General features: G+C 41.4%; 16 non-coding genes and 2 pseudogenes across 16 annotated transcripts; all 18 read left to right on the top strand.

Moving 5' to 3' along the window:
• The first annotated feature begins 173 nt into the window (after window positions 1-173).
• Window positions 174-359, top strand: LOC124322303. Its single transcript, XR_006914643.1, has one exon. It is a non-coding gene; the product is annotated as a U2 spliceosomal RNA (small nuclear RNA).
• Window positions 360-868: 509 nt separating this feature from the next.
• Window positions 869-1032, top strand: LOC124322010. The gene has a single exon (XR_006914368.1). It is a non-coding gene; the product is annotated as a U1 spliceosomal RNA (small nuclear RNA).
• A 192-nt stretch (window positions 1033-1224) lies between these two features.
• Trnah-gug lies at window positions 1225-1314 on the top strand. The gene is given in 2 exon segments: window positions 1225-1261; window positions 1280-1314. It is a non-coding gene; the product is annotated as a tRNA-His (tRNA).
• A 404-nt stretch (window positions 1315-1718) lies between these two features.
• Window positions 1719-1860, top strand: LOC124322642. The gene has a single exon (XR_006914913.1). It is a non-coding gene; the product is annotated as a U4 spliceosomal RNA (small nuclear RNA).
• Window positions 1861-2434: 574 nt separating this feature from the next.
• On the top strand, window positions 2435-2557 carry LOC124322837. Its single transcript, XR_006915095.1, has one exon. It is a non-coding gene; the product is annotated as a U5 spliceosomal RNA (small nuclear RNA).
• Window positions 2558-2760: 203 nt separating this feature from the next.
• Window positions 2761-2879, top strand: LOC124321880. The gene has a single exon (XR_006914301.1). It is a non-coding gene; the product is annotated as a 5S ribosomal RNA (ribosomal RNA).
• Window positions 2880-3627: 748 nt separating this feature from the next.
• On the top strand, window positions 3628-3746 carry LOC124323136. Its single transcript, XR_006915380.1, has one exon. It is a non-coding gene; the product is annotated as a 5S ribosomal RNA (ribosomal RNA).
• Window positions 3747-4500: 754 nt separating this feature from the next.
• On the top strand, window positions 4501-4722 carry LOC124322437. The gene has a single exon (XR_006914722.1). It is a non-coding gene; the product is annotated as a small nucleolar RNA U3 (small nucleolar RNA).
• Window positions 4723-5232: 510 nt separating this feature from the next.
• On the top strand, window positions 5233-5423 carry LOC124322193. Its single transcript, XR_006914541.1, has one exon. It is a non-coding gene; the product is annotated as a U2 spliceosomal RNA (small nuclear RNA).
• A 509-nt stretch (window positions 5424-5932) lies between these two features.
• LOC124322009 lies at window positions 5933-6096 on the top strand. The gene has a single exon (XR_006914367.1). It is a non-coding gene; the product is annotated as a U1 spliceosomal RNA (small nuclear RNA).
• Window positions 6097-6288: 192 nt separating this feature from the next.
• Window positions 6289-6378, top strand: Trnah-gug. Its single transcript is given in 2 exon segments — window positions 6289-6325; window positions 6344-6378. It is a non-coding gene; the product is annotated as a tRNA-His (tRNA).
• Window positions 6379-6782: 404 nt separating this feature from the next.
• On the top strand, window positions 6783-6924 carry LOC124322641. The gene has a single exon (XR_006914912.1). It is a non-coding gene; the product is annotated as a U4 spliceosomal RNA (small nuclear RNA).
• Window positions 6925-7498: 574 nt separating this feature from the next.
• LOC124322836 lies at window positions 7499-7621 on the top strand. Its single transcript, XR_006915094.1, has one exon. It is a non-coding gene; the product is annotated as a U5 spliceosomal RNA (small nuclear RNA).
• A 203-nt stretch (window positions 7622-7824) lies between these two features.
• Window positions 7825-7943, top strand: LOC124321868. The gene has a single exon (XR_006914300.1). It is a non-coding gene; the product is annotated as a 5S ribosomal RNA (ribosomal RNA).
• Window positions 7944-8691: 748 nt separating this feature from the next.
• LOC124321857 lies at window positions 8692-8810 on the top strand. Its single transcript, XR_006914299.1, has one exon. It is a non-coding gene; the product is annotated as a 5S ribosomal RNA (ribosomal RNA).
• Window positions 8811-9564: 754 nt separating this feature from the next.
• LOC124322436 lies at window positions 9565-9786 on the top strand. The gene has a single exon (XR_006914721.1). It is a non-coding gene; the product is annotated as a small nucleolar RNA U3 (small nucleolar RNA).
• A 510-nt stretch (window positions 9787-10296) lies between these two features.
• LOC124322295 lies at window positions 10297-10466 on the top strand (annotated as a pseudogene).
• Window positions 10467-10487: 21 nt separating this feature from the next.
• On the top strand, window positions 10488-10609 carry LOC124322342 (annotated as a pseudogene).
• Window positions 10610-13715: the final 3106 nt, after the last annotated feature.

Here is a 13715-nt window from a genome sequence, read left to right as displayed (position 1 = left end):
TCTGGCATACCAGACCGAAGCAAGCGATCCCGAACCCGAAGAAGAAGAAGCAGAAGAGGGCGCAAGTCCTCCCTCTTCCTCAAACTAAGGGTTTTTTAACGTAGCGTTGACACGTCGTCTCGCGAACTTTTTCCCTTCAAACTCAATTAAAATAAATCATTGTATATATGTTTATTCCCAGTCCTTTGGAAAATACAATGCATAAAATCTGTTCTTATCAGCTTAATATCTGATACGGGTTCAAATGGACCCCAGAATATTAAACTGATTTTTGGCATACGGTGGGAATACAGTGCTTGCACTGCTCCCGCCACGGGTTGACCCGGTATTGCAGTACCTCCGGGATCGGCTCACCCTCTATGAGGGAGAACATATTGAATAAAACAGAAATTGTCTTAGCACCGTATAATAAAAGACCATGTATAATTGCAAAACTGTCATGTAGACATGTTTGTAATTTTTTCTAATTGTATTTTTTTCGTAATATCAAGAAAAGCATAAAAAAATACGTACTTGATTGTGTTAACTAATTAGTACTGTTCATCTTTCGATGTGATGTTTTTTTTTAAAATATGAAGATGCGTGTATTTTCATATGAAAAGTCGATTTTCTTATTTTCTTATTTGCCAATTGGACGACCAAATGAAAAAAAACAAGCAATTTGTTTCTTGAAAAGTATTTGCAAAGATCAAGACCATGAAATAAATACTGAGCTTTATTTACTATATTTTGCTCGAGTTCGTAATTCAAGTCGATGAAAGAAAGTGGGTGGTATTCTCTAAACGTCAGTCAAATACTTGAACACTCTTTGTCAATATTGTTCTGCTGTATACAAAGTATTAAACAAAGTGAAAAAGCATCCACAATCATACTTACCTGGCTCAGAGGCAACCATGATCACCAAGGTGGTTCCTCCAGGGCGAGGCCTTTCCATTGCACTAAGGATGGGCTGACCCTTGCGATTAATCCAAATGTGATTAACTCGGGAGTACAATTTTTGGTAGTGGGGGACTGCGTTCGCGCCGTTCCCTGAACACACTATAAATGTAAGAAAAATTCTTGTCATCTGCCGGAAGTTGAACTAAATCTGGTCCCGTTAGTAAACGGTAGGGTTGACCGCTTGGGAATACGCGAAGCATCAGATTTTCTTTCTGGGAAGAAACAACAAAGTAATGAAATTCATGTTTAGCTACTTTAATATAAATCATCATGGCCAATGGATTGGCCGTGATCGTCTAGTGGTTAGGACCCTACGTTGTGGTACCTACTAGATATGAATCCGTAGTAACCCAGGTTCGAATCCTGGTCACGGCACTGAAAACTGATTTTTCACGTCAACACGCAGATTAACTATAAATTTTGTTTGGTTGGAAAGTAATGCTCGCTCACTTCAATAGTTCATAATGTGAAAAACAATTTGGAATGAAAACCTGAAATTCCCCCTCCCTTTTTTTGTGTGTGCAGGAAGTTGTTGAAATGTATGGAAGAAAAATACACATTTACAGAATTTCAAGTATTTGACCCGATATTAAGACAAAAATTATTTCATGTATGTAATGAACTGTCCCCTGTTGGTATTAGTCCAATGGGAGATGGAAATTAAAATTTGCCTAGGGTAATCTAAATGAATATTTCTGAACGAAATTGTTGGTCCAACACGTCCAAGCAGAACGAATTCAGCAAATGCTTAAGTAGACTTGCTTTTCTGATTATAATTTAGCTTTGCGCAGTGGCAATATCATAACCAATGAGGGTCTCCCGAGGTGTGATTATTGCTAGTTGAAAACTTTAACCAATACCCCGCCACGATGAAGTGAAATAATCTTTGTCGTCGGCAATTTTTGATAGCTCCATCAGGAGCATTTCAGCGTACAAGAAAAAAAAAATTACAGTCAGTTAGAAAAATTGGAGTGTTGCATAGTGTGTTTATAACATTAAACGGTGAAAGTGAAATCGTATAAGTGATTTTTGTTTCCATTTAGTTGGTATTGCACGTCAGACAAGGCTGATTAATTCGTTCGCTGAAGGCCATTAATATCAGTCAGTTGGAACATTGTGAACACGGGGAAAATATTTGAAAAGGTGATTCCAAATGACAAGGTGAAAAGATTCCACCATGTTTAAAGGGGAAGTTCAATAAATTGTTAACCGCTGTAGGGTGAATGTCGGGGTAAACATCTGATCCCACCACCTACGTGTTGGGCTTGTACCATAAAGATCGTTCATTTTTTTCAAAAATAACACTGCGCACAACTGTTTCGTTCAAAAACATGTTAACGAGCTTTATACATGATATTTACTTTAAAATAACTGTACCCATTGATAAAGAATTGCACAAGGATTTTGATATGTAAACGCATGTTTCGAAAAAAAACCTTACAAGCGCACTTCAAAATTTTGAAATGAATATAAATACAAGGCATACCACTGTTATTTACTCTGGTTTCTAATCAATACCCGGATAAATCTTTCGCCTTTTACTAAAGATTTCCGTGGTTAGGAGCATTGATGAGTCTATATGACTTATTTTTTTAACGCCCGGTCTTCTGATTGGGCACTTTGAATAAATGAAAAATTAAAAACGTCTGTATGCGGAAACAAAGATATTCTACTACTACATACTGACAACATTTGTAAAATGACAAACTGATAGTTTTTCGGTGGTTTTGGTAAGATTAGTGTGTATTTCAAAAAGATAAATCTCAAGCACAAGTAATAGATTAGAGGCGAATATGGTCGGGTAATTGCGTCTAGTTTAATGTCAACGGCCATACCACATAGAACTCACCCGGTCTCGTCAGCTCCCGGAAGTTAAGCTATGTCGGGTCCCGTTAGTACTTGGATGGGTGACCGCTTGGGAATACGGGATGCTGTTGGCATGGAATTATTTTATTTTTGTGAATCCAATTGAATTGAAGTGCTTCCCAAGATGGGTGATACTACATGGACTACAATGTATTATTTTGGCATTAGTTGAAAATGGAAGGAACGTATTTTTTACTGGATATTGCCTACTAGACGTCCTCCAACCTCTTTGTTGCTGAAAGATATTTGAAACGCCGTGCGCGAAGCGCACGGCACAGCCGAGAGGCTACTAGACGTCCTCCAACCTCTTTGTTGCTGAAAGATATTTGAAACGCCGTGCGCGAAGCGCACGGCACAGCCGAGAGGCTTGTACGTTGGTGGTTTCTTCGGGCAGCTCTATCTAATCTCTCTGGCTCTGAGATCCTTATGCAACGCAAGCTAAGTAAAGCGCGAAGCGCACGGCACAGCCGAGAGGCTTGTACGTTGGTGGTTTCTTCGGGCAGCTCTATCTAATCTCTCTGACTCTGAGATCCTTATGCAACGCAAGCTAAGTAAGGGAAGCAATCGTTAGCCTTATGACACTTGGATTGTTGGCTCATTGATCGGACATCCCCGGAACGAGAAAATTAAAAATGACAGTTAGCCAAAAATAGTGGCGTTTGGAAATATTATCAAATTTTATATTCGGTTGTCCATTGACAAATGTACTTATATGTCCTCGTTTGTTTGGCTAAGGTTGGTGTGTATTTCGAACAGAAAGTAAGCAAGCATTAGAACTAGATTTAGAGGCGAATATGGTCGGGTAATGGCGACTGAATTGATGTCAACGGCCATACCACATACAACTCACCCGGTCTCGTCAGCTCCCGGAAGTTAAGCTATGTCGGGTCCCGTTAGTACTTGGATGGGTGACCGCTTGGGAATACGGGATGCTGTTGGCATGGTGTAATTTTATTTTTGCTCCCCAAGTTAGATGAGACATGGAATATAATGTATTCTTTAGGTATTAGTTGAAAAGGGTATTGCTGGGACTTTGATTAATGATACCATATATTGTAGAACGCATGTTTGTTTGATCTCGGTAGTTTTAACGACAAAAAAAAAGATAGAGGTTTGGCTATTTTGTTGAGGCTGTTGCATGACGCCCACTCACTGGCACGATCCCACTACTGCCGAACACGGGAACTTTTGGCTGCTAGGTTTCCCTCCTGACCCACTACGCTCCTCCTTAGCTAACCTGCACCTACTAGATTCCTCTAGCAGATCCATGCTGATGTCAAGCTTAGTGCGGGCACCTGATCAACATGCGGTATCACGAAACAGGGCTCCTAAACTCAAGCCATCCACTCTACCAAGCCTCCCCGAAGCAGGATTATAGGTGCACGCCAAACACCCAGCTGATAAATGGGCTCTCAATCGATAATACATTACTGTAATAAATTGATTTGATGAGCACGCGGATTCTTTATTGTGTCCAAAATTGGTCTCGTCACTTGTTCTATAACTATTAAAGAGCTTCTCGGTGTTTCAATAAATGAACAAAATGCAAGACCTGACAATGTATGTACTGTGTGCGTCAAGTATTGCAAATCTCAATTTAATATTCCGAAATATCGATCTATGCACTGTAATTTACGCCAAAGCTCATTGATCGTACAAACCTTATTTAGAGTTCTGCAAAATAACATTGCATTTAAGATCATACTTCACAGGATCATTTCTGTAGTATATCTTGACTTGTTTCCCACCAGAAACTTGTCTCCTTTCAACCCACGATGACGAGTTAAGACGCTGGTTTCTGAGCGTGAAACAGGCTGTGAGTGTAGCTGTCTCGACAGCATCAAACACAGTCATTGAGGACCGTTTCCGTTAAATCCATGTGAAATAGCGGAAGGAAACTAGCGTGTTCAGAGTGGTTGAGATGATAAAACAAATTTAAATTCTTGAAAATCTAAAGAGATAAATCTTAATAATAATTCCAGGTATTCGTGTCCTTAAATCATCTGCTTGTATGGCAAAATAAATTGTGAAAGTGAGGTTGGTCAATTTGAGGATGTGTCATGACTTTATGATCGTATTGCATTCTTTTAGTTATTGTTATTTAATCATGATTAATTATCGTTCAGAGCTTTTGTCGTCAGGTGGCGTGGCAAAGCCATATTCTGAAAAAAAAGGACCTAGTGTGATAACGAGAGTAAAATTTGCAACGCCTTCAGCGTAAATTGTATCTCCCTTAATACAGTATGAGCATAATAAAACAAATGAAAATGAACTTTATAAGCATCAAGTGGTCGCGTCTGGAAAAATGAACAACTCAATATTTTATAGCATTTCTTGAATGTTTTGAGTGATATGAGTATTCTTCGTACACCACCGGAAATGTGTTGAACCTCAGTGGTTATTTTGGGCAGTAATCCTTGTAACATTATCGCTTCTCGGCCTTTTGGCTAAGATCAAAGTGTAGTATCTGTTCTTATCAGCTTAATATCTGATACGGGTTCAAATGGACCCCAGAATATTAAACTGATTTTTGGCATACGGTGGGAATACAGTGCTTGCACTGCTCCCGCCACGGGTTGACCCGGTATTGCAGTACCTCCGGGATCGGCTCACCCTCTATGAGGGAGAACATATTGAATAAAACAGAAATTGTCTTAGCACCGTATAATAAAAGACCATGTATAATTGCAAAACTGTCATGTAGACATGTTTGTAATTTTTTCTAATTGTATTTTTTTCGTAATATCAAGAAAAGCATAAAAAAATACGTACTTGATTGTGTTAACTAATTAGTACTGTTCATCTTTCGATGTGATGTTTTTTTTTTAAATATGAAGATGCGTGTATTTTCATATGAAAAGTCGATTTTCTTATTTTCTTATTTGCCAATTGGACGACCAAATGAAAAAAAACAAGCAATTTGTTTCTTGAAAAGTATTTGCAAAGATCAAGACCATGAAATAAATACTGAGCTTTATTTACTATATTTTGCTCGAGTTCGTAATTCAAGTCGATGAAAGAAAGTGGGTGGTATTCTCTAAACGTCAGTCAAATACTTGAACACTCTTTGTCAATATTGTTCTGCTGTATACAAAGTATTAAACAAAGTGAAAAAGCATCCACAATCATACTTACCTGGCTCAGAGGCAACCATGATCACCAAGGTGGTTCCTCCAGGGCGAGGCCTTTCCATTGCACTAAGGATGGGCTGACCCTTGCGATTAATCCAAATGTGATTAACTCGGGAGTACAATTTTTGGTAGTGGGGGACTGCGTTCGCGCCGTTCCCTGAACACACTATAAATGTAAGAAAAATTCTTGTCATCTGCCGGAAGTTGAACTAAATCTGGTCCCGTTAGTAAACGGTAGGGTTGACCGCTTGGGAATACGCGAAGCATCAGATTTTCTTTCTGGGAAGAAACAACAAAGTAATGAAATTCATGTTTAGCTACTTTAATATAAATCATCATGGCCAATGGATTGGCCGTGATCGTCTAGTGGTTAGGACCCTACGTTGTGGTACCTACTAGATATGAATCCGTAGTAACCCAGGTTCGAATCCTGGTCACGGCACTGAAAACTGATTTTTCACGTCAACACGCAGATTAACTATAAATTTTGTTTGGTTGGAAAGTAATGCTCGCTCACTTCAATAGTTCATAATGTGAAAAACAATTTGGAATGAAAACCTGAAATTCCCCCTCCCTTTTTTTGTGTGTGCAGGAAGTTGTTGAAATGTATGGAAGAAAAATACACATTTACAGAATTTCAAGTATTTGACCCGATATTAAGACAAAAATTATTTCATGTATGTAATGAACTGTCCCCTGTTGGTATTAGTCCAATGGGAGATGGAAATTAAAATTTGCCTAGGGTAATCTAAATGAATATTTCTGAACGAAATTGTTGGTCCAACACGTCCAAGCAGAACGAATTCAGCAAATGCTTAAGTAGACTTGCTTTTCTGATTATAATTTAGCTTTGCGCAGTGGCAATATCATAACCAATGAGGGTCTCCCGAGGTGTGATTATTGCTAGTTGAAAACTTTAACCAATACCCCGCCACGATGAAGTGAAATAATCTTTGTCGTCGGCAATTTTTGATAGCTCCATCAGGAGCATTTCAGCGTACAAGAAAAAAAAAATTACAGTCAGTTAGAAAAATTGGAGTGTTGCATAGTGTGTTTATAACATTAAACGGTGAAAGTGAAATCGTATAAGTGATTTTTGTTTCCATTTAGTTGGTATTGCACGTCAGACAAGGCTGATTAATTCGTTCGCTGAAGGCCATTAATATCAGTCAGTTGGAACATTGTGAACACGGGGAAAATATTTGAAAAGGTGATTCCAAATGACAAGGTGAAAAGATTCCACCATGTTTAAAGGGGAAGTTCAATAAATTGTTAACCGCTGTAGGGTGAATGTCGGGGTAAACATCTGATCCCACCACCTACGTGTTGGGCTTGTACCATAAAGATCGTTCATTTTTTTCAAAAATAACACTGCGCACAACTGTTTCGTTCAAAAACATGTTAACGAGCTTTATACATGATATTTACTTTAAAATAACTGTACCCATTGATAAAGAATTGCACAAGGATTTTGATATGTAAACGCATGTTTCGAAAAAAAACCTTACAAGCGCACTTCAAAATTTTGAAATGAATATAAATACAAGGCATACCACTGTTATTTACTCTGGTTTCTAATCAATACCCGGATAAATCTTTCGCCTTTTACTAAAGATTTCCGTGGTTAGGAGCATTGATGAGTCTATATGACTTATTTTTTTAACGCCCGGTCTTCTGATTGGGCACTTTGAATAAATGAAAAATTAAAAACGTCTGTATGCGGAAACAAAGATATTCTACTACTACATACTGACAACATTTGTAAAATGACAAACTGATAGTTTTTCGGTGGTTTTGGTAAGATTAGTGTGTATTTCAAAAAGATAAATCTCAAGCACAAGTAATAGATTAGAGGCGAATATGGTCGGGTAATTGCGTCTAGTTTAATGTCAACGGCCATACCACATAGAACTCACCCGGTCTCGTCAGCTCCCGGAAGTTAAGCTATGTCGGGTCCCGTTAGTACTTGGATGGGTGACCGCTTGGGAATACGGGATGCTGTTGGCATGGAATTATTTTATTTTTGTGAATCCAATTGAATTGAAGTGCTTCCCAAGATGGGTGATACTACATGGACTACAATGTATTATTTTGGCATTAGTTGAAAATGGAAGGAACGTATTTTTTACTGGATATTGCCTACTAGACGTCCTCCAACCTCTTTGTTGCTGAAAGATATTTGAAACGCCGTGCGCGAAGCGCACGGCACAGCCGAGAGGCTACTAGACGTCCTCCAACCTCTTTGTTGCTGAAAGATATTTGAAACGCCGTGCGCGAAGCGCACGGCACAGCCGAGAGGCTTGTACGTTGGTGGTTTCTTCGGGCAGCTCTATCTAATCTCTCTGGCTCTGAGATCCTTATGCAACGCAAGCTAAGTAAAGCGCGAAGCGCACGGCACAGCCGAGAGGCTTGTACGTTGGTGGTTTCTTCGGGCAGCTCTATCTAATCTCTCTGACTCTGAGATCCTTATGCAACGCAAGCTAAGTAAGGGAAGCAATCGTTAGCCTTATGACACTTGGATTGTTGGCTCATTGATCGGACATCCCCGGAACGAGAAAATTAAAAATGACAGTTAGCCAAAAATAGTGGCGTTTGGAAATATTATCAAATTTTATATTCGGTTGTCCATTGACAAATGTACTTATATGTCCTCGTTTGTTTGGCTAAGGTTGGTGTGTATTTCGAACAGAAAGTAAGCAAGCATTAGAACTAGATTTAGAGGCGAATATGGTCGGGTAATGGCGACTGAATTGATGTCAACGGCCATACCACATAGAACTCACCCGGTCTCGTCAGCTCCCGGAAGTTAAGCTATGTCGGGTCCCGTTAGTACTTGGATGGGTGACCGCTTGGGAATACGGGATGCTGTTGGCATGGTGTAATTTTATTTTTGCTCCCCAAGTTAGATGAGACATGGAATATAATGTATTCTTTAGGTATTAGTTGAAAAGGGTATTGCTGGGACTTTGATTAATGATACCATATATTGTAGAACGCATGTTTGTTTGATCTCGGTAGTTTTAACGACAAAAAAAAAGATAGAGGTTTGGCTATTTTGTTGAGGCTGTTGCATGACGCCCACTCACTGGCACGATCCCACTACTGCCGAACACGGGAACTTTTGGCTGCTAGGTTTCCCTCCTGACCCACTACGCTCCTCCTTAGCTAACCTGCACCTACTAGATTCCTCTAGCAGATCCATGCTGATGTCAAGCTTAGTGCGGGCACCTGATCAACATGCGGTATCACGAAACAGGGCTCCTAAACTCAAGCCATCCACTCTACCAAGCCTCCCCGAAGCAGGATTATAGGTGCACGCCAAACACCCAGCTGATAAATGGGCTCTCAATCGATAATACATTACTGTAATAAATTGATTTGATGAGCACGCGGATTCTTTATTGTGTCCAAAATTGGTCTCGTCACTTGTTCTATAACTATTAAAGAGCTTCTCGGTGTTTCAATAAATGAACAAAATGCAAGACCTGACAATGTATGTACTGTGTGCGTCAAGTATTGCAAATCTCAATTTAATATTCCGAAATATCGATCTATGCACTGTAATTTACGCCAAAGCTCATTGATCGTACAAACCTTATTTAGAGTTCTGCAAAATAACATTGCATTTAAGATCATACTTCACAGGATCATTTCTGTAGTATATCTTGACTTGTTTCCCACCAGAAACTTGTCTCCTTTCAACCCACGATGACGAGTTAAGACGCTGGTTTCTGAGCGTGAAACAGGCTGTGAGTGTAGCTGTCTCGACAGCATCAAACACAGTCATTGAGGACCGTTTCCGTTAAATCCATGTGAAATAGCGGAAGGAAACTAGCGTGTTCAGAGTGGTTGAGATGATAAAACAAATTTAAATTCTTGAAAATCTAAAGAGATAAATCTTAATAATAATTCCAGGTATTCGTGTCCTTAAATCATCTGCTTGTATGGCAAAATAAATTGTGAAAGTGAGGTTGGTCAATTTGAGGATGTGTCATGACTTTATGATCGTATTGCATTCTTTTAGTTATTGTTATTTAATCATGATTAATTATCGTTCAGAGCTTTTGTCGTCAGGTGGCGTGGCAAAGCCATATTCTGAAAAAAAAGGACCTAGTGTGATAACGAGAGTAAAATTTGCAACGCCTTCAGCGTAAATTGTATCTCCCTTAATACAGTATGAGCATAATAAAACAAATGAAAATGAACTTTATAAGCATCAAGTGGTCGCGTCTGGAAAAATGAACAACTCAATATTTTATAGCATTTCTTGAATGTTTTGAGTGATATGAGTATTCTTCGTACACCACCGGAAATGTGTTGAACCTCAGTGGTTATTTTGGGCAGTAATCCTTGTAACATTATCGCTTCTCGGCCTTTTGGCTAAGATCAAAGTGTAGTATCTGTTCTTATCAGCTTAATATCTGATACGGGTTCAAATGGACCCCAGAATATTAAACTGATTTTTGGCATCGCTCTCGGCCTTTTGGCTAAGATCAAAGTGTAGTATCTGTTCTTATCAGCTTAATATCTGCATCGCAGCTTAATATCTGCATCGCTTCTCGGCCTTTTGGCTAAGATCAAAGTGTAGTATCTTATCTTATCAGCTTAATATCTGATACGGGCTTTCCTTTAGCCTCCAACTTCTTCTAACATTTCCTCTGCTCTCAATTCTTGACAGTTGGATAATCGCTTAGCCCGGCAACTGGCGAGAGGGTGTTTTTGCTGTAAACTACGCGGCGTTTCTACTGACGTCGGTCTTCCGGTATCCAATCCGGCCAGCAATTCCCTTCTCGTGTTTCATATTCCCACACACGCGCGTCCCGGTTAGGCCCACACATTAACCATAGCTCCTCGTTGGCTGGGAGTCAAATCCACTGGAGATTCCTCTGAGTTATTAGTCTTTCTGTAAACTTTTTCGTATTAAGTCAGTAGTAAACTTGCAGTAAACTCACTTTAATTCAGTCCCAAAATTCGTACTTTTTAAAAAGCAAATGCGGGGGTTGACTCTCACCCCCATCCCAACCTTGAGCCGATCCAGACGTTTGACCGTCTGGATTTGTTCTCCCTTCCTGGAATGGCAGGGGCAGCTGTGGACTTCTTCGAGTTCCAAGCTTGTGATGGAACTATTTACTTACCTTGGCCTGTGCCCGATACGATTAAGTGCTCTCTCTGCAAAATCGGAAAATACTCGTCAAGATCACGAGTCCAAGATTCGGTCAGGCACATGTTCGCTAAACATGACGCAAGAGTTGCTCCCATGTACACATGCAACTCGTGCGATCACGAGACCAGCGATGTTGTCATTGCTAGAAGGCATGAGAAAGGTTGTGGTGCACTTGATGAGAGCATCACTGTGGAAGGAACCACAATTATGGGTAATGAAGTCACGCTCATGTATCCAGGTGGCCCATGCCGATGCCCCTTATGCAAGTGGCACACAAAGGGTGAGGGAACAGTCGCTTTCCAGTCCATTGAACATCATCTGTTTAGAGTACATGGTCTCACTACAGTCCGCAGATGGCAATGTAGGAAATGCGAGGCAAATGGAGATGGATACTTCATTAAAACGCATTACAAAACACATCTAACAGAGACGCCAAAACCGTATTCTCCAACTGTTCCCCTCCTCCCCCTCCCTCCTAACATTTCCAACAGAGAGTTTTTCAGAATTATCAATCTTGAACTGTCAACCACCTCTTGTCACACCCCCACTGTTGCTTCGAGACGCAATACTCCGAACAACACAGAAGGAGAGGGGACCTCACCCGTCCCCTCCTCTTCCTCTCCAGCTTCTCCAGTTTCATCTTCTTCTTTTTCTTCTGCATCAAACACCTCCAAAGACTTGTCCACTCAACGCTCGAGTCCTTCTACTCCAAACATAATCTCAGAAAACAGTGAATCTCTTGACTCATCAATTTCCTCTTTCAATTCTCCGTCTTCATCAAAATCTTCCAACAACAATGATTCCTCTTATGAATCTCCAGCCTCATCTCCCAGCCAGCTTGGTAGATTGGTAGCTCCCGGAGACGCGGTGTGTCCACTAGAGGCGTTTAGGAGTGTTTGGGGCGCTAGGATAGAGGCTTGCAACACGGTACAGTGCCTCGACTCCACCCTCACTAAGTGCAGTGCTGAGTGGCTAAAACTTTCTGCCACACCGGAAGACTCGACCTCTTCTCAGAAACGACCGCCCCCTCCAAAGAAGCCACCAGACGCCCACCGAAAGCGAGGCCAAAACCGCCAGCAACAAAGAATCAGAAGATCCAAACAAACCCAAAACGACCAAAAGAGCAAAATTCAACGTCTATTTTCTTTGTATCCCCGCAGGGCTGTCAGGAAAATTCTCGAAGAAGAATCAACTGGATATTCTGGAACAAAAGAAACAGCGACTGCATTTTTGAAAGAAACCTACTGTCAGCCAGCTCCTTCTCAGGAGCAAGTGGAGTCAGCCCGTGCTCAATTCGACCACTGTGATTGGAAGCAGACGACCGATGACGACATCAGGCTACTCTCAGCTCCCCCCAGTCTTAGCGAAATCAAGCTTAAACTCGGTAAAGCTGCTAACACTGCTCCAGGAAGGGATGGCCTTGAATATCGCCACCTCCGGTCTCTTGACGGTAATGGCGAGCTCCTAGCAACCATTTACCGGGCGGTGTGGTCTCTGGGTATCCCAGACTGCTGGAAAACATCTCGAACCGTCCCTATCTTCAAGAAAGGAGATCCCTCTGATTATGGAAACTTCAGGCCATTATCCTTACTACCAACCATGTACAAGATATTTTCGGGTATAATATCGTCCAGGATAATGGCCACCGCCACGAGACTAGGATGGATTTCTCCAGAACAAAAGGGATTCCTTCCAGGAGTCAGGGGTATCCAAGAGCACACCCACATACTCCACACAGTGATCGAGCAGGCGAAACAGTCAAAAAGGAAGCTGGTGATTGCTTGGCTCGATCTCACCAACGCATTCGGATCAATACCTCATCCGATACTGAACAGCCTGTTCGAAAGCCTCCCGATACCAGACGAACTTCGCCGCATTCTGACCGATATCTACTCAAACAACATCATGGACTTTGCCGTCGGACAAGACTCAGTTCAAATCCATCCAACAGCCGGAGTCCGACAAGGAGATCCATTAAGCAGCGTCGTCTTCAATCTGGCGGCAGAACCGATCATCAGGACAGTAAAATCAAACAACAACGGGTTTGCAGTCTACCAGTCAAGAGTGTCCACTTCGTCCTATGCAGACGACATTGCCATCGCAGGATCTTCAGTCAGCGAAATCCAGGGAACTCTCAATGCCACCGAGAACACGGCAACCTCACTCGGCTTGAGATTTAATCCTAACAAATGCACGTCACTCACACTCATTAATGGCAAATCTTCTGTAGATAACCCACTGAAACTCGGAGACTCCCAAATAAGGGCCCTAGCCGAGGACGAACAGGAAAACTATCTAGGGACTCCACTAGGCTCACGACTAACCTTCCGACCCACCACGTCACTTCTCGGAAATTTGATAAAGATTGGCGACTCCGGTTTGGCTCCCTGGCAAAAGCTGGAAGTGTACAGAAGTGTACTACTCCCATCACTTTCCCACCACCTTGCATCGGGAAGAGTCGAGAAAAGATCCCTCTACGACCTGGACGTCGCCTGCAGAGATTTCCTTCGCAAGGTAGCCTGTGTCCCTATGTCCGCTAACACTGCTTTTTTCTACTCAGATCGCCGCGTGGGAGGACTTGGAGTTCTCCCCCTCACAGACGAGGCTGACATTTG

The sequence above is a fragment of the Daphnia pulicaria genome, chromosome 1 (genome assembly GCF_021234035.1).
Source record: "Daphnia pulicaria isolate SC F1-1A chromosome 1, SC_F0-13Bv2, whole genome shotgun sequence".
Taxonomy (NCBI): Eukaryota; Metazoa; Arthropoda; class Branchiopoda; order Diplostraca; family Daphniidae; genus Daphnia; species Daphnia pulicaria.
This window is presented reverse-complemented; position numbering and strand designations above follow the sequence as displayed.